Source organism: Haemaphysalis longicornis, unplaced genomic scaffold (assembly GCF_048455015.1).
Source record: "Haemaphysalis longicornis isolate Haplotype H1 unplaced genomic scaffold, Haemaphysalis longicornis Haplotype H1 scaffold_9, whole genome shotgun sequence".
In the NCBI taxonomy this organism is placed as follows: Eukaryota; Metazoa; Arthropoda; class Arachnida; order Ixodida; family Ixodidae; genus Haemaphysalis; species Haemaphysalis longicornis.
In genome coordinates this window covers 11,363,527-11,383,520 of record NW_027526460.1, presented here as the reverse complement: position 1 = coordinate 11,383,520, position 19,994 = coordinate 11,363,527, and the positions used below count along the sequence as shown (strand labels likewise).

General features: G+C 47.8%; 2 protein-coding genes across 2 annotated transcripts in view; one reads left to right on the top strand and one right to left on the bottom strand.

Annotated features, from left to right (window-relative positions):
- The window catches only part of LOC144152871 (uncharacterized), a 204,549-nt gene that overhangs the window by 46,870 nt on the left and 137,685 nt on the right, over positions 1–19,994 (bottom strand). The gene's annotated exons all lie outside the window — the stretch shown is intronic.
- Positions 1–19,994, top strand: part of LOC144152337 (plexin-B-like) — a 108,189-nt gene that overhangs the window by 31,669 nt on the left and 56,526 nt on the right. Inside the window, exon 2 of the mRNA XM_077683602.1 lies at positions 12,511–12,562. The gene's annotated coding sequence lies outside the window, so the exon portion shown is untranslated. The remainder of the gene's footprint in view (positions 1–12,510; positions 12,563–19,994) is intronic.

Here is a 19,994-nt window from a genome sequence, read left to right as displayed (position 1 = left end):
GCGCTTTTTACCACGTCGAAGTCGTATCACCAACTAGCACAAATTTCTGCATTGAACTGTCATTTCAATTCTTCGGCAAGTTGCCACACAGCATTTAATGTCAGTCCAAACAACAGGTTACTGCTAAATTGACGCCGTAGGGCGAAGTTCGTCGTATCATTTACAATTCACTTCCAAGCTAGCAGGATTTATTTTGTGAATTATCCCCAACACACAGAAAACAAGAAGAAAGTGCGCGTCGAAGCCCAAGATACACCGCATCGTAAGGCTTACTGAACGAAGGCATCAAAGGGTCCACACTCACGTAGAACAAACACGTTGGCCTAAATTATTTAGTAATGCATGGATAATTAATAAGGGACTACATGACGCTTTCGGTGTGGCTAAGAACATCAAAGACATCCGATGTTTTAGGCAAAATACCGAGAGGCAAGCAAGGTTACAACTAACAGTGGTGCTTGGTATCGTAACACCTGTAGATGAGCTGTTTATACGAGGCTGGTTATACTGTCAGCGGTATTAGTTCTAACAGTAAGATCAATGTACGACGAAATTCCACGTGCCGCCGAGCTATCGTGACGTCACAGTTAAACATCGTGTGCCAGCGCAATCGATGCACGTCTCCGGACAAGTGGTGCCACCTGGTTAGTTATTCGGTAAATCTGTATTGTTAGTGTCGACTGCTGAGAGTATTTGGCTAAACAAATGTCTTGTACGTTCCAGTATTGAAGGCCCTCGCATCCATCTCAGCAATATGACTTCACCATTCTGGAAGCATTCCGCGGGGTTTTATCACGTTCGTGCTGAATTGCGCTGGGTATACTTAGACAAAACAAACGGGACTAAACAAACTTAGACAAAACAAACGAGACTAAACAAACTTAGACTAACCAGGGAACGAAGTATAGCTGTGTTTGCAATGACTGCGGCTTTTTATCCCGCTCCTAAGCGTGTTAAGAGGGCACAACAATTGGCATTAGTTTCCTTCGGTGTATTCAGGATCGCACGCAGAGGCTAGCCTTTTGGCAATCACCTTAATAATTACCTCAGCGTTTTGAATAATTCGTCGTCTTTTCAAGTGCTCGTTCAGCCCAAATATGTAAAAACTCACATGTATAAAATGACTGAGAATCGAAACGCCGGCCGAAAGTGTATACAACTTACAAGTCGATTTTCATTCAGTTGAAGCCAATAATATTTTAGTGCGAGATGTAAGCGCATGGACGTTGAAACAGCGATAAGTTATTAATTTGTTATGGGATGTTTGTAATGAGATCGTTTTTTTTAATATCTCGCCGCAGTTAAACCTACCTATCTCACTGACTAAAGTAAAATAAATAGGTAGAAAGCATCTTTCATTTGCGATGTGGTATGCGTGGGGCTATATTGAAGAAATGAGTCCAAAACCCCAATTAAGAATGATTACCTGTATTTATATTACTCTTAGTCATTTGCGCCATGGCGTTTTAAGCTCCTCGTCTTCCTTCTCTTCTATAGTCGCCTCAGAATTCTCTGTGGCATGACCGCGTTCCGTCGAGATAGTTGTTCTTGCTCTGTGGCAACAAATGCAACGGGCTACTCCTAACGCTAGCAGTGTCTCCAGAGGTCATCTCTGCACTTTAAAACCCAGCACCCTCCAAAGCTTCTAAGAGGTTTGCGCGTAAGAACGCCGCAGTGTAACGAAGCAACGTAGCCTGAAGATGGCATTGATTGGTCCAATGAGAAACAGCGAAAGCTCGCACCGGGCGCTCATGCCTACAGCTGTAGGCGCGTATGCGCGTAGCCGCCAAGCAGTCTCCCGCTTACGCCGCTGTCTGCGATATTGACCGGGTGGCAGCCGGAAAAGACCGAGTATTGAACGGCCGCCTGCCCCAGGACGCTCCTTTTGGAGCCCGGAAGGTCGTCCGCCAAAGGTAGCCGTGTATTTAAAGCAACAGGTGCAAGACAAAGAACTGCCCGCAACAGGAAGTCTTCGAGTGACCTCTCAAGATGTTTGACAGTACAACGTATTCGGGAATATCGGGTTTTCCTATATTCGTGAGTCGTGACTCCAGACTGGTGAGTTCGGCCGTAGAAGGGGATCCTAATGCCTTGTCTACTTTACGCCGATTAAGTTTTGTTATTTTTAATCGCTAATGACATTTCGGTGCTTGCTTGTATTGGCTAACCCAACATATGGCATACATCATGGTTACCGTCAATATGGGGTGGAAACTATATATATATACATATATAAATTTATATGGCTAAAAAATGCGTTGCGACAAAACCTGTGTAGGTCCGCCCAATGGTTCGTGGTTCGAGTGACTTACGCAAGCTGTCGTGAGTTCAGTGGACGTTCCAGCGAAGCGCTGCGCCTACGCAAAGACCTGCGCGAGCCATCTATATGACATGGTCTTGCAATGGCTCTCGATTTCCCCAGTTTGCGTCAGGTGTAGCCGCTGGGACGAGCGTCACGGCATGATTTCTTTCCTACGATAATCTCTTGCCTGCAGGGGCCACTGGAAGGGCAGATGTTATAGTTGCATCACGCTTGCACGTAAGTTTGGTTCAACGTGTTCTATAATGCACAAGCGCTGCTACAATCGGTGAAACGTCAATAAAGTGGGCAAATGGTCTCTCGCACGCCCCTATCATTTATTATCGTTAAAAATTGTATAGGCTTTGGCGTCTACCACGTCTTAGATTAATGGTCCACAGACTGCGCTCCTAAGGGCGCGCCGTACTTGGCGATTACTTACGGAAAAGGACGCCTACGTACGACCCTTACAGCGGCAGTATTGGTGTACGCTATAATAGCGGGTGAACAATGGGTGCCCTCAACTAGGAGATATAGTTACGCCACTGCGTCCAGACGATGCAAGTATATATTGCAGTGACACTAATGGATATAGTGTATAAATAACTAAATACATCTTTTGGTGGTACGAGACGAGAAAGTTGTGCACACCTTTTCAGGTCTCTGTAATGAGGTTGAAAAGCAAAAAAAAAAAAAAAAATAAAGCAGTACGTACAACACCTTGGCGCGTGTATAAGAAGGATACCACGTGGTATAAATTGTACGGCAGCTACAAACTAAGGCGCAACTCATAAATAAAATTACAAGGCTTCGAACGCTCTCAGTCGTCGCCTTTACGGGCAAGCCTGAATAGCGTAATCCGTCCAGGCGGCTCGAGCGTCAGCATCATTTCATGGCATGGACGAATGCCGTCTCATGTTGCGGAGTGAGGGGAAGGTGCGAAATACGGCGAGGAGAAAAACGCGAGCACGTGGCTAAAAAGGAGAATCAGCCGAGACGCTTTATAAAGCCCCCAAAAGCCCAGCCTACTGGAGGGACCAAGTTATTAGGCCCAAGGTATTAGGCACAAGTAATTAGGCCGGACATCAACAATCAGTGATGTCCCTAGGACATAAACATTACGATTAATAGTTTGTCGGCCATATTTACGCTATAAATGGCAGCAGTGATCCATCCGAGAATCGACATAAAAAAATGCCCGCGTATCTGCTCCTTCCGTTGGAAATGTCGACGAAAGACGATAGTTGACCGGCGCCCCTGGCAAATGAATGCATCCCTTCTCTTTCCCACTCACCTCTCATGCTGTCCCTCTCTCTTCTCGTTCCTTCCAAAATGACACGCTAGAGGTTTGCTCAAGTCAATATAAATTTACCGCGTTCCACTGCTCCAAGTCGGGTGTCTCGATGCCAGCGCTGCCGTACGGCGGAGACGCGCATGAATCGAGGCACCCTACTACAACGTTTATAGAACCACCTTGCCACGAGCGTTTCAAGTGGAACGTGGAACCTATCTAGTGGAACTTTTCATTGCTGTTGCCATTTGATTTCTTAAATGCCGCTAGGAGCTATATTAGCGCGGGCAACAGCAAGTGACGGTTTTCTGCAGTTGATGCAGTATTTCATTTGCTATCGCAAAAACCAAGCATACATAAATTTAAATAAAGGAACACTGCAAATGTCACTTATGTATTGATTTTATGCCTTATATTTGCGCGATGTCTTGTTCTTGTTCAACAATGTTGACAAGCATGAACACTGACACCGGACTTAGACGTTTAGATTTGGCTGTGGGTATATAAGACTATTGCGCAGATTCTCTTTCAGTTTGGCCGCGTGGCTGAATCGCGTCACACACGGACAGACAGACAGACAGACAGACATGCCGAAATTTCTGCGTTTAAGTAACCCAAGAAGGACTATCGTGTTTAAAACAGCATAAATTGCGTCACTGTCGGTCCCTTCTGACTGTTACGCGCCATGATCGCGCGTGCGAACAACCATCAGTGCCCGGAGCGTTTAATGCTATGGCTGCTCGTCGTTTTTAGACTACGCTTTCCACTTCTAGTGCTCATAACTATCGTTGAAATTATACTCCAGTTAAAAATTACGGTTTATATTCACATAGTCCCATGTCAAACTTCTACATGGCCTAAATTACTACGAGCCCATTAAGTACAGGTTCTCTATCGTAACTGAAGTAATGATGCTCTTCTAAGAATCTGCAATGTCATATAGCGCTTCTCGCTTCTTACCCGAGTGTTATTTTATTTATTGGTGTTTCACGCCAGAATATTTAATAACATACTTCACATTTTCCTGCCTGGTTGGTTTGTGTATGCGTTTTTCGTACGTGAACATCTGGAAAACCGGCTGTAAAGTGAAAACGACAGCGAGCCAAAAAGTAATAAGGGTGTCCATCACAATGGTGACAGTCCAAAGAAAAAACAAAGCAGGAAAGAAAGTTGTGCTGCTGAGTCCACAGACGCGGGTTCGATGGCTGGTGTTTAGATGCACGTGGTGGCTGCGTTGCAGATGGAGGAGAAAAGAGAAAACGCCCGTGCGTCTAGATTTGGGCGCACGGTAAAAATCTTCTGGAGGTCAAAGTTGATGCGGCGTCCTCCACTAGTACGTGACTCATAGCCCATGTGCAACTTTGGGGCGTTAAGCCGCTAAATCAATCAATCAATCAACAACAACAAAGAAGTAACAAAATAAGAACGAAACAAAACAAGAGCAGCTAGAACAGCCACCACATCCACAACAGTGTCAAGCAACAGCGGCAATACACACTGCAGCCTGCCACTACGTCTTCCGGGCTTCTCGCGTTCAGCTTCCAGCACTAGCTGCCTCCTCGGCATGTACGTCAGTTTCGATGCTCCGAGTCAAGGTTGAGCGCGGGCCTTGAGGTGGAAGCAGAATGCAGCGAGAAGAGAGGCAAGGTGAACTCGATGCGGCTGCTGCTCGCCTTCCGCGTCGTTTTATGTTCGCCCGCGTTTTTCTCCCTTCGCGAGGCTGCCGCTGCGGGCCGCGAACGCGGATCGCTTCCGCATCGTTCTGTTTACAACGCCCGAGGCTGTGCTGTGACCAGCGTTCCGCGAATAAACAACAGTCCCAGACTGAGCTCCCGGAGAGAAGATGGGCCATGCGCTTCGTCTCTGTCGTTCCCTCGCTTTGTTGGCGCTTTTTTCTGCGTTTGTTTCTCCCGCCCGGAAGAAAGGAGCCGCGTCAGCTCACTTGGGAAGGGTAATATACCATAGCCGTCGTTCGTGCCTTATTGGTTTTCTCGGAAGCCTTGTGTACTCGGGAGCCGTGCTCTCCGCTGCGGGTAAGTTTAGGAAACAGAGAGTTTATGAATGAAAAAGCCAATAGAGCACCTTAGCCTTTTTTTTTCACTTTGTTTACTTCTTTTAAACAGTACGCTTTTCCGAACCGTTTCTATGCTGCCAAAGTGTGAGCAACGCTACGGCTCTACATGCATTCCAGATGTGCCGAAAGCATGCGAAAAATATAGTCGATACGTGGGCACAAGAGCAAAGTTTTTATTTTTTACGATCTCATGACTAAGTCATTCGTATGTACGCATACAAATAGCAGATGTTGTGGGGAGAAGTTTCCAACCCCTCCTCGGTAGCAGACAAACCAGTGCTAGCGATATTCCGCACTCCATTACATTGTTTATCCCTGCGCGAAAGGAAAATAAAACACGTTATCTCATTCGGCCTTTTTGCCTTTAGGGAGAGATTTCATATTTTTCCTCATTCTCCTATAGTCTTCAAGATGCGACTCACAAGAGTGAGCGAGAGAGAGAGAGAAAGACAGAGAGAGAGAGAGAGGGAGAGAGAGAGAAGAATGTACACGTGTTTGCCAACATGTGTTTGTGTAGCAAGCTGCTAAACAAAGCTCAAAACACATGAACAGCTGATTCCCTGTGACCACTTATATATAAAAAAGGCAGCGATGTCTATCAGAACCCGTAAGCAGCTCATGTGTTTGTTGAGAATGTCATTATAATATCAGATTAGATTAGGTATTCAAGCTATTACGAAGCTTTTTATATTCGTACAGATTATTCTATCCATTACAGTGTCTTGCACCCCGATGGCAGACATTCCCATAGACGTTGTAACACAAAAACTGTGGTTGGTTCCACTGTCATAGGAATCAGTAAAACACAAAAGTGAAATGTGCAGCGAAATATGCAGCTGAGCATGATTTGCGGGTCGGCGGCTGTCTTGTGGGTGTGCTTGGCGAGCGTCGCCCTGCTATCGGGTCGCTTCGGCAAAAATGTATTGGCGTGATTTCCGTGACGTATATGACGTCAGTGAAATCTGGGGAAACGCGGCGTAAAACACCTTCGCGTTGAAATATAAAATCCGAAAACGAACACCCCAAGTATAACGTACTCTTTAGTAGTAAAGGTTGCTTCTCTGCAAGAAGAGCCTCTGTGCAGGGGTGCACCCTTTACAGGCCGCGTGCTTCGTTGTACAGGCATCACTTCCCTGACGGATATGACGTCAGCGAAATCTTCGTGTATCCGGGAATAAAACACTTTCGTGTTAAAAGCACCGAGTAAGCACTAGCCCCTGTCCGTATGCTCTCTTGTTTCCGCGTCTAAATTATCGCTCAGTGTAATGGACCAAGCTGTCCGACGTTACTCTCTTCTTGCTCAAAACTTCCAAGAATCGAAGCACTAGCTTTTACGAAACCAAAGCAAAAAAATCACGAAGGTAAATGGGGCCGCAACTTTAACGCAATTCTACTCCGAAATTCGCGGCGCCAAAACAATTTTCCCCGCGAACGCTTAGCGATTACGAGCCGCATTATGTCAAGGCACGCCCGAAGCACGCCTTGGCCATCCCGTCGCGAGAAAAACGAAGAGAAATGAAACTAGGCCCTAGAAAAGCGAAAGGCAAGAACCGGAGGGTATAATGGCACCGTTCCAGTTTTTCTCCCGGTCGCTGGAACAGTAGCGCAATAATAACGCCACCGCTCGTCGAGCAAAGCGCCCAGGAAGCCCGAAATGCCGTGCCGCGCACCTCTTTCGCTGGTAGCTCGCTCCCCCTTCGGCGGCTCGCCTCGACGCCTCCGCGGGGATGCGGCCCGTCGGTGGGGTTCTTCTCTTCGGCCTCCTTCCTCTTCTCTTTCCGTGCCGTGGCGGGCCTTGCGTAGCGTTTAATTAGCCCGAAAGCCGAGGGATCGGCCAACCATGACACCCAGAAGGCTCGTTAAGAGCCGGGCGCGCGTTTCCAATGCGGGCCGGAATTCCGACAAATTAGGTCGTCGCCACGTCCGCCCATTTATCGCCGCCGACTTCTTCTCGTTGGCGGCGCCCTTTTCAATTCTTCTTTCGGCTCCTCTTCGTTCTCTCTGTCTCTCTCTCTCTCTCTCTCTCTCTCTCTCTCTCTCTCTTTCCCTTCTTTTCTCGTCCCTTTTTGCCTTTCCAAGGTGCACTCAGCGAAGATGAAGAGAACTCGCTTCTTGCAAGAGAGACAAAGGAAGGGGCCAATTTCGATCACCACCATTGAGGCTAAGCTGGCCGTTCGTTTCGGGAGTCCAGAGCCGCAGAACCTATTGTTGTTTGTTTTTATTGCCATGCTTCCAATTGTAGTGAACTGCCGGGTCGTCCCCTTCATGAGTATTCGATGCAGGGAACATCATTTCGATACAGTGAGATAAGAGTTGGCGTGGCGCGTCATGGCATGTTAGTGTCGTCTATCATAGTTACAGGAGGTTATAGTATTGCTGGCCTACAGAATTTCCTGTCTATGTTGAGCATTCCAGGTAAGGAATGCTGTTTTTATGCAATGTAACTCCTATCGGTGTCTAGCCGCTTCCCCTTGACCAGTGCCCTGTTCGTGCTGTCTGTTCCTAATATCTACAATTAGATACCCTCTCCACAGCGCCCCTTCTTTTAATTTCTCCTTTCGCTACTCTTCCCTCCATGGTAACAGTCTGTAAACTTCTGAGATATCACCATGGGAAGAATGGGATAAAAAAACAGGGTTGCCACTATTCCACCTCCGCCTCCTTAGCTCGCCTTACGCTCAATCTCGCTCCCACATTGTATTTCGATTAGGGCTTAACGCGCCGACGCAACGCAGGCGATGAGGCGCAGCGTAGTGGAGGGCTCCAGATTAATTTTGACCACCTGGTGATCTTTATCGTGCGCCGAAATTTCGTACACACAGGTGTTTTCGCTTTTAGCCTTCATCAGAAAAGCTGCCGCCGCGGCCGGGAATCGAACCCGTGTGCTTGGGCAATTTTTGTGTTTCGCAGTCCCATAACGCCAGCACGATGTCGTTTTAGCTCTTTGACCTTCTTTTAAACGACACGCATTACAAAACTCCCTAAAAGCCAGTCAGTTGACGTGAGAAGAGCGGCAGATTACAGATGATGCGAAGAGTGCCTACTTCACTCTTGCTCCTCTCTGTATCGCAATTGCATGACGGAATCCCCAACCACCTCCACATCCGCATCATCTGCGGTATCGGCCGTCCTCATGTATTCCGTGAGATTTTAGTGCCAGGTTATGAGCGTGGCAGGGTTTTTAAATGCGGAGCATTTCTTAGGCTCGCCTGGTCCTCCGTCGTTGATGGCGGCGCCGTGCACACGCTCACTGCGCATGCGCAACTCTCCTCCTTACACCCACAGCTCCACGATACTACACTATAAAAAAAGAAATAGTTAGCGGAGCCCGGTTTCGATCCCACAACTCTCTGGCCGCAACGGGAGGTACGCGGTGCTCTTCCCACTACGCTACAAATCCGGGACAGGAGCAAGTGCTACGAACGCGCCTGATGTCCTTGACTCATTCAAACTACGTCAAGAAGCTACTGATACAACGAAGGCACGCGAAGCTGAACGTCAACGGAAACGACGAACTGAAAACTTTAGAGGGGGATGCTGAATTTCCCGTGGGAAAGCTGTGGCGGGAAGCGCCACGCGCCTTGCAGCTCAACCAGCCCCGTCCGCAGCGCCTCTGATGCTGATTGTGGCAGGATGCCCCTAGGGATTGGCCAACAAAGAATCCATCACGAGATAGGTTCGCGTTCAACCACCGTCGTCATCTTCCCGTAAAGGAACCGCCGAAGAAGAAGAAGAACGAGAAGACAAAGCTGCGAAGAGGAGGGCGTGTACATTGCTCTCAGCCGGTGCACCAATGTCAACAACCTTTACCTCACCAAAGCTGACGGAGACTACCGATTCTACCACAGAGACAACATCGACAAGAACATGATGGACGAGTTTCGGCGCCTCGAGAACCACCGCCTACTCACCGTAACACAACAGCACTTGCGTGCCTTTGCCACCGGTGTGGACCCGGACGCGGAATTCCCTCTGGCGCCAGTAAAAAACAGATCACTCAACATAACGGCAACACAATGGAACCACACGGAATTGCCACGATGCTTCGCATCCTCATCATGGTTCCCCACGGGAAGATTGTGTAATTTTTTTTTGTCTGTCAGACTCAAACGAGTCCCGCATTTTTTATAAATCTTTCTTGGTGTGAAGAGATGAACATGGCATAATTATCTTGGTCATCACCACCACTTTTGGCGGTGGTCCACTACAAGACAATGGCATCACGCCTTGGGTTGATAACTGTTCCTGCAATATCGTATTAATTATGATTATGCCGTATTAATTACGTATTAATTATGATATTAATTATTAACTAGGTATTAATTATAAGAATGCGTCTCCGTGGTAGCAGTTTCAGGCCAGCCGGTTAGGACGATAGCCTTCGTAGACATGCAGCGCGGTGTCGCCATTATAAGTAGAGAATACACTAAAGCCCGCTTACATCGAACACGGACATATCTAATTATTGCCTATATCGAACCATTGTATAATTCTGGTAAAAATTACATGCATTTATATCGAACGCGATTTTGCTCACAATGGATATATCGAACTCTCCCGCGCGGGATTTCGCGCTCTCCTTAGGCATGTGGCAGGCTTCCCCGCAATACTTCGGCGCGCAGCGGTGGCGTGGGTGTTGCTTGCGACTACCGCGCGAGGTCGGGTGCGTCCAACCATAGAGTTAATACGTCCAAACCGTCCGTGGCAGAGTAGACCAGCTCCACGCATGCATGTCGTTGGAGCCGAAAGCGCCACATTGGGCGCTGCGGGGTGCGGTGTCACTGAACTTCAAGTCCGCGCCACTCGCTGCGCGCACTTGCTCGGTTCGCTGGGTTCGCCGTTATTCGCTTGTGTCCATGCTTGTCTCCGCTCTGTCAAAGACGCCGAGGACTCCATACCGCTTCCGAGCACGAGCGAAGCCGTCGCTGCCATGGGCCTGCTACGGCGATACTGCAGTGCCATTGAGGGCAGCGGTCTTGTGCTTGTCGACTGTTTAGATATCGTGGAGCAAACAGCCACCAGCAACGCGTAGTGCTCCAAGAAGCAGGCAACACTCACGCAGTTCTTCCGCCCCAATAAATTAATGTTTTCTTTCCGAGAAAGTGTCGTACCAATAGTAAACTGCAGGGTGGTAAGAGCTCAGCGTTAGGTCGTGACTGCGTCGGCAGGGTTGCTCTCATATAAGTTTTTTTTCGTCACTTTTTATATCGAGTTTTTGCTATATCGAACTATTTTACAATCCTCGTGCTGTTCGATATAAGCGGGCTTTACTGTACTAACGCTTGGACGAATCAAATAACAATTGGTCTCCAGCATTTGATTGCACACATACGCACACGCACATACGCACGCACACATACACACACACGCACGCACGCACTCCCAAACGGACACACGCACACGCACACACATGCACACGCACACGCAAACACACGCACGCACGCACACACACACACACGCAAATGCACACAAAAAGAAAACAACCGTGTGTAGTGCCGCATGCCGCTAGCCAGATTGCCTAGAATGCAAAAAGTGCCGTAACCGGAGTGGCAGTTATTAAAAGGTTTCTCAAGCCTCAGCGAGACTAGTGCTTTTTTTCCCGTGCTTTCTATGAAAAGGAAAATATTTTCCGAGCTAGTGAGGCTATCTCAAACTTGTGAGAGAAAATGGAAACGTAGCACGCTATAAATAGAAACGATTCGCAGCGGCCTCCCACATAAAGTACTTCCTCGCCTACGCGTTTAACGCCTCTAGCAAGTTATTAGTTTCTTTCTTGCATCAGAAAAAAATATCATTTGTTCAAACAGGAAAAAAGAGGATCATTACGAGATCCAATGATTTCTGCCACTGAGTGCTTACTTAGAACGTGTGCAGTTTATTAATAGGCAACAAACAATACACAAGTAAATATGTCAGAATAAAAAAAGATTACCCAGTTGACCCCTACAACCTCTTGCGAGATTGATTGGACTACCGACTTTATCTTTTCCAAAATGAGCGCGAAATATTAGGGCAAGGCCTTCTCCAAAATTTGCAAGCTCTTCAAACATGAAATATCTTTTAGCGGAATCCATCCTCCAAATTACGTGCACGCCTATCCATGTCGGTCTCGAGCTAGCACTCGCTTTCTCGTCCGTGTGATTTATCCTCACCTGACTTTCTATTCTGAGTCGGCTCGGTAGCCTCCTCTGTCGTAGGAACCTCCGCCCACACGCTCATCCGCCCACCTGTTCTCGAGCTCGCCCACTGCTCATCGGTTTTCTCAGTCGCTTGCGGGAAGTTTAGCTAATATGATCATCAATTTTGTGCTATACGGCTTTGATATGACGTTGGCGTTGCAACGATGCGCTGGCGTAATTAGTGACGTCCGTACTACGCCCTCCATTCTTCTAACGTCTACTTGCAATGCCCATAAGCAGATGAAAGACTGTAGTTTTGGTTTTCATATAATGCACTTGTTATGAAAAGAATGGTTAGATTTTTTGGGTACGCGTTTCGCTTGTTTGAGTTAAAGGCTGCCTCTCAGGACAAGCCAAAATTTCTGGAAGTGCTTTAATAATGGTAACAGCAATAATTAGTCTATTTGTGCGCGCTTCACGACGAACGCCTCTCCCATAATGTTCTAGTCGCTTCTACGCTTTGCTATCTGAACATCTTCTTTGATGGCGCTATCGAGTATTAACACCAGATAAACCACTGTAGCATGAAAAGCGCAGGGGAAAAGTCGAGCTTCTCTAAATTTCTAGACTAATGAGAATGCTACGAATTGAAGGTTCCCTGAAAAAAATTTCTTTACAATGTGTTTTGTTAACTTGGAAGCTTACCCATTTTTTTTTTTATTTACAGCGCTCGTGCCGTGTCGCCGACTGAAGAACCCCAGCTGAAAAACCTGAGAGAGGTAAGCCGTCATTCACTTACGGGAATCAATCAATCAATCAATCAATCAATCAATCAATCAATCAATCAATCAATCAATCAATCAATCAATCAATCAATCAATCAATCAATCAATCAATCAATCAATCAATCAATCAATCAATCAATCAATCAGATTGAAAAAAGTTTATTAAAATCTGAAGAAATTCAGTCTATTGTCTACATACTAAGGCGTACCATTCTGTGCCGCTTGTCTTGAGTGTCAGTTCTTTACAGCCAAATATGGCTATGAGGAGCGGAAGAAGTTGCATTATTTTATGGGCGAAGCACCTTAGGGGCTCGGGCTGTCGGTGTCTCCTGTCGTCTCATGTAGCCACGGTGCCAAAACTCCGGGAGACTCATTTTCCAATGCCTCGCGCTAGCACGTTTGATCTCCGTGGGAAAAACCGCTTACTACAAGAACACTCCGGGACACTCGTTTTCAACGCCTCGCGCTACTTCTTAGCATACTTCTTAGCGTGCTGCGGCGTGTGACAGGAAGACAACTAACGCCAGTCTGTCTCTCATTTAATTGATTAAATCCGGTTAAACGCAAGGGAGGGCGCCACCGCCTCAGCAAGCACGAGATTGCTCCTCCCACTGGCGCTTTTCTGGCGCCCAATCAGCGCGCGCCTTGTGGCAAGAGAAAGACTTACAATCTTTAAATACACTTAGGCACTACATGCTTCGCCCCTCCTTTAGATTTCACGTTAGTAGAGATGGCCCGGGATACTTTACTCTTTTTAAGTTCTCTTTTTGTTTCTTTTTGCCAATGCTGTAAATATTCCTTTTTGCCAATGCTGTACCATTATAGCGATGGAGTGGCTGTATGGTTCTCATGTTTTTTTTTTTTTTCGAAGCTGCAAAGCCTACTGCAGAGTTGCGCCGTTTACATTATTTTTATACGTATTTTTGACGTTCTTTTGGGACTTGTTTTGTTTAGTGGTCGGTTTTTTGATGAGATGTACAAGATGCATATTGCTTTGCCCGATCATCCTAATGAAAATTCCTTCATTTTTGGCCTTTCAAAATTATCTCCGGCGAATTAACCCCTTTATGTTATTATAATGATCGCAGGTGTCACATCTGCCATATCTGCATTATTTTTTAAATATAGGGCGTAACACGGATCGCTCGATTTCGCAATTTTATAGGCATTTCTCAGGTTTTTGTACTTTTTGTTTAGTCTTCGGTTTTTTTGGGGAGATGTATACGATGCATATTTTTCATTTTTTCAGATCATGTTTGTGAAATTTATATTTCTTGTTTTTTATATTATATTAAAGCCCCAGAAAAGTTGGCTTTAATATTTTAAACAAATGAATTGATGAAAATACATTTTTTTTTCAGCTGCAGAATAAGCAGTCTTACAGAAAAATGTGAAGTCTCTGGGGTTTGTTAAATGCGTTATGTAACCCCATGTATACCCCTGGATAGCATTGTGCTACGTGTTACAGACAGACTTGTTTCGGGGGGAAGGAACGCTAGAGTGCTTACACTCTAAAAAGGGCTAGTTTATGTTCTTTTATAACCTGTGATCTCGCAGACCAATGACATAGAGGCCATCATTCGCTGTGCAATTCCCTATTTTTGTGGTGGATGCACCCCTGCGATCCGTGCCTTGAAAATGGCCGCATATCATGTAAACATGCTTATCACACACAGCATCCAGCAGGCTCCGGTATAGCGAGGAAACTGGCGGCTTTTAAGATGTGGAAAGATGCTGACGGACACCGGAGGCAGACCAAAGAACGTGTATTGCTCTTCCAAATGAGAAACAGTTGCTCATAAAGAAAAAGGTAAATATCGCAGCCACTGTTGGTATGCTTCACTCCACAGGTGTAGCCATTACAAGTGTCTGTATCAGCTTTGTACATCGAACATGATGAAGGGGCAATAGCACTGAAACACCAAAGTTTGGAGACGGGATCTTTGAGCAGTGGAGTGAGCGTAGACGCGGTCATCTTCAGTGTACCCCCCCCCCCCCCCCGACGCCTGCATCCAGCAGTAACTGAAGCAGCTTGCCGTGGTTAATAATCACTTTTGGCTCAGAAGAAGAAAAAAGCACCAACTGACTATGCTGTCGCTCCCATGCGACAACAAACAAACAACCCACCATTCGAAGGACAACAACAACAACAACAACAACAACAACATGATTGCCGAACAAAAGCAAGGCCCGGCTCCTCGGCCCGTAGTAATCCCGCGTCGAAACGTGCTATATAACCGGCGAAGAGGGGTGGAGGGGGGTTCCGATCCCGAGGTCGAATCAACGCTCACGATTCGGCGCGTTAGTCATCGCCACGTTTCTGGCTCCAAGGAATGCTGCACATGCCGCCGTGCAGGGCATCGATCTCTTACCCCGTGCTCTTTTCCTCCTCCTTGGTGCGTTTGTCCGCGCAGATGTGCACGCTTTGGGTGGAGGGCAAAACCTACGGGAACAAAGAATGGTGGCGGAGCAAAGAAAACGGGATAACAAAATAACCAGACGCGGAAAGTGGGTAGCGGGAGAAGAAAAAGAGGGGTTAAGAACGGAGTAAAGCGGAGGCCGGCATAACGCGATCAGGCAACGGGGGAGTGCGGGGTAAGAGGACGCTGGGTCAGGCTTGGCCTCACTTTGCTTTGCCGGGCGGCTTGCTTTCGCCGGCGTCTCCTGGGGGGACGCCGCTGCTCGCAGGACGCGCTCAATGCGGCGGCTCTGTGCGCGCTGAGAGCTGGATAAATGGGAGCGGAGCGGAGGATGGGAGGGGGAGAAGCATCGCCAAGCCGGGGCTAATCTGCTCTCTCGCGTGACGCTTTTGTTTCCCTGTAGAAATGCTGGGTGGCCGGCAGCCGAGGCTCCCATTTGGGCCCCGAGCTGGGATGTAATAGGACCGCCAGAATGATGCTTGTGACGGATAAAGGAGGCGGAAAAAAAATCTAAAACAAAAACTTGATATTCGTGGAAAACAAATACACGATGGAGCAGGAGACTTCTATATCCTGTCACCTTCAATACTTTTAAAGCAGGGGAACTTCTACAACGGAAGCCCCGATTGGCATCCTGCATTTAAAATGTTAAATAAATGCGGCACTGCAGTCTATACACGATATTCTGGAAATTAAGGTGCTGTATCAAAAAAAATTATATACCTGAAAAAACAAAAATTATGCATGCCTTTGCGACTCATGGTCACAAGTAGAATGCGGTAGCCATGCCTTCAGTCTGATGTCTTCGTTAGGCAAATCAGAACCAAAATATTCCTTTTTGTTATTTTAGATGCGAACGAATCTCATTTACTCGCCTTATCCTTGCATCCATCCGGCGTTGTCGGCGTCCACCCCTCCCCCATTCTCCTCGCCGCGCCAGCTGCGCTCTCCGCCGCTCACCCCCTCTCCTCTCCGATAGCGAACCCTCTCTCGTGAGGGGCATTGTATTGGCTTGGCTTGCCTTGGCTTGGCTTGGCTTGGATTGGATTGGATTAAAGTGGATTGTGTTAGATTGTGTTGCGTCATAGCCGCGGTAGACGCACTGGCGCCGGCGCGTCCCCTCACCGTTATGCGCGCTATAAAACGCGGTGCCTGCGCCGCTCCGCTCCATCGTTCCAGCGCCGTTCCTCCGCTGTCCAACGCTGCGACGTGAACCCCCTATGCGTGGCATCTACACAGGGGTTCCCGCGAGGGGAGGTGGGAGTTTTCCTCAGCTCAGTGGCTAAGGCGTTTTGATGCTGAGCACGAGGACGCGGGTTCAATTCCCGGCCGCGGCGGCCGTTTTTCTGATGGAGGCGAAAAGCAGAAACGCCCGTGTGTACTAACTTTCGGCGCACGTTAATGATCCCCGGGTGGTCAAAATTAATCCGGAGGAGCCCTTCACTACTTCGCGCCCCATCGCCTGCGTTGCGTTGGCGCCTTAAAGGGACACTGAAGTGAATTTGTCAAGCTCCCGTTTTTGCTTGCACTGCGTAGACTGGCTCAAATTAGCACACTTTTCATCGTCTATCCGGTTGACAAATCGGTAATTATTTTACAAAGCGCGAAAGAAGAAAAACTACCATGCGCGGTTTGCGGCGGCCGCACCAACTAAGGCTGTGACGTTGGGAGGAGGGGCGCCGTGATTGGACGATGCCCAAGGTTAGCAATCAAACAAGTTTCGGTTTCGGTTTCGGTTCTGTAAAACATAACCAATGACGTTGTTGGATGGGCGTTCTCAATATTTCAGTAATCATCGTAACGCGCTTCTGCCATGTTGTCGGCTGTAAAATGCACAAGATAAGCCTCCCAGGACGGCTTGTAGTCGTAGCATTCACTAGCCGAGACCTACGCAGTGCATGAACGCCCTCCGCGTACCCGCAGACGCCCAAATGTCATGCGCTTTTCCCCCATATTTGGAGCTTGCCTCCCTCATGCCTGTATCGTAAAAAGCGTGTTCGCACCAGGCCAAGGGTCTGTTCATTCTGGCCTGTGCCCACTGCCTGCAAGCAGTCGGTGCTTATGGCAACAGCACGCCAACGAGAACTCGCTAGCGCGCCAGTGCCAGCCTGCGCGCGTTTTGTGAACTAGTTCGTGTAGCCATGAACGTTGCGGCCCCAAAAAAGGTGAACTCAATATAGAAAACATCGGCGGAAAACAAAAAGTTAACTTACAAAAAAAAAGCACGTACCCACGGAGATTCGAACTCAGGTCTTGCAAACCACTTGCGGTGACATACCCAGCGCCCCAGACCACTGAGCCACGGAGCGGGATGCGGAGGCCTTGCTAATATAGGATATATATTGAACAACCGGTTTACACTTTTATTTAGTTTTGGCATTTCAAGCAGCTTAGGTGACTATTTGTTGTACTGCGATCGTGCAGTAAGCGTCGCCCGAGTTTCCACAGTAGCTCACGTCTAGCAATTGCATTTCGTAGACGGAAAAGCGTTCGCAGATGCGTAGTCGTGCTGCTGACCGCTGTCATTGTTCGCCCAGCGCAAAAAAAGTGCTTCCCGCGCCTTAGTTTTACGCTGTACGGTAAAAATATCAGTTGATTTTATTTCCTTAGTACCTATATTGACTTCGCTGACTCTTCTCCCGCCTTCAAGAGGCTTTATATTTTCCTACTGGCGTACCAGTCAGCGAAGCGTCGCATGTGCGCTTGTGCAGCGCTTGTGTGAAGCGACCTTGACTTGGAGCTAGATACAGTGTACAAACAAACCAAGTAAAGAAAGGCACATTCTTCCATTCACAAACGTGTCCTGGCTTCGTTTCAACTAAGCGAACGAATTGCGACCAAGCAATTTTTTTTAACCTCCTTGATTGCGACGACCCGCCGGCGGCCGGCGGACGAAACGCTGGGCCGACTGACTCTGTCTGAAGGCCGGGGAGCCGTGCAATAGCGCAGCCAATTGCCAGCTCATCCCCTCCTGACGTCACACGAAAACGCCACAGAAAATGGGCGAGCGTAAAGAGAGGAGGACAGCATTTTCGAATTAGTTTTTCTACTAAATAAAATCGCGTAAACGCGCCTAGAGTGGTCGAAACATGGCCTGGGGACTCCGGACTACAATTTGCGCTAGTAATCCCGCAATGTTTACATATCACTTCAGTGTCCCTTTAAACCCCACAATCACTCAATCAATGTTTCATTTCCCCCAGATAGAGCCGAGGCAATTAGATAGCAGCATAGTACGCATTCCTTCAAAAAATTGCGCGTTTTTCTTCGATACATTGAATAATTCATTCGTATAGCATGCCAACGCGAACTTTTTCACCCCAGAACCCCGGGACACTCAACGTGCCCATGCGTATGCTGTGCTTAGTGCTCAAGGATTTATAATAATCGCCGTAGATGCCTGACACACAAACCAAGTAGTTGGATTATGTTTCTTGTGACAACGAGGAATGACATAGAATAAGGCTGTTATTGCCCCTGGTTGGTTTAAAAGAAGGCGCAGAGTACGCACTGAGGAAAGCATCGAATGACGTCTTCTATTGTCGCCAGTATATTTCGGTTTACACCCTCAGAAGTGACGGCCCGTGGTGTCAGAAATCGAACCTGTGATCTCGCGAGCACCAGCGCGACACGCCGCATCGATCGGCGTGGGACCAGGCGACAAAACACAAAAGTAAATCCCGTCTCCATTGGCTTTTCTCGCCAGGAAGCGATTTGCGCCTCGCCCATCAGCCCTTTACGACGCCACTTTGCCCGGGCCGCAAAAGGGCCGGCGGTCGCGCGAGAATAAAATTCCCGAACGTTTTCAACTTTCCTAAGTTTGCGGCGAGTCGTCAACAGCCGGTGCGGTGATGTTCGGGCGAAGGAAAGAAAGCGAGGGGAAGAAAAGACGCCGGTATGGGTCAAGGATAGCTGCTACCGGAGGGCGTGTCCCTCTCACGAGGCGCAGAGGGGTCAGGACGATTGCGGCAAGGTGCAAGGCGGGCATCCCCAGAGGTCTCCGTGTACCCCGGATATTTGTGTGCATTGGTGGCGAGGTTGGGATGGAGGAACGGCATGTGCGAAGCTGTGAAGTATATAAGTTAGCGATGACGTTTTCAGGTAAGTGTTCTAGCGGCGAACTGTAAATTTCATACGCGCACGCGTTGGAGAACTCAGAGGGAAAAAATGTGTCAGAACATCTGGATTAGTCAGAACGCTGCTTTGGCTCGGTACGGCAGTCGTTACCCGGTGCTATTAAGGCTTTGCGAATTCAGTGACTCCTCAGTAAGAGAGGCAAGACAGTTATTTCTGCCCTTCCACGTGGAGTGGCCGTGTACGATGGCCCACACCTACTGGAAGATTTTCCACGTGCTTTAATCATCTTCCCGACTTGGGCACACCTAAAACAACCGTTAACCTGAATTTGTATGTTTGGTCGCAGTTCGGATGGGCGCGTTCCCCACTATTCAGTCTTGTGCATTAAATTTATGCTCGCATTACTAACCTTAAACCTTACCCCCAACCAGCCCGCGCCCAAACACGTACGCTTGCTTACACGAGCTTTAGTGTTGACCTAAAGCTGGACAGACTCACAACACGCTTAATTTTAGGGCTAAAAATGGCGGTTAACGCTCGAGAGACACGCTTAAGAAAATAAGACGAGAATCAGTGTAGCGTTAACGTTTAATTTAGGCCACCACAAGTACAGGTGCCCCAATAAGTAAACGCAGCACGGGTTGGAGATTTTGAGGCCTACTCAGGAACCTCTAAGTTAATTTTCAAGACAGTCGTTGTAAAATAAAATCGGGCCACACATATTCGTTTTATGCCGGCAGCCGCATAAAATAGAAATAGTTCTAATTTCCCGAAGCCATGCTCCGTTTTTTTTTTTTTTTTTTTTTTGGGGGGGGGCACCTGTACATCGACTTACCTTTGTCACCTCGTACAAGGCTGGTTTCTCTTATTTCTTTGGTCAAAGAGACGCCCCACAAACTGGCTTACAACCATAAGGTATGTTCTTTTAA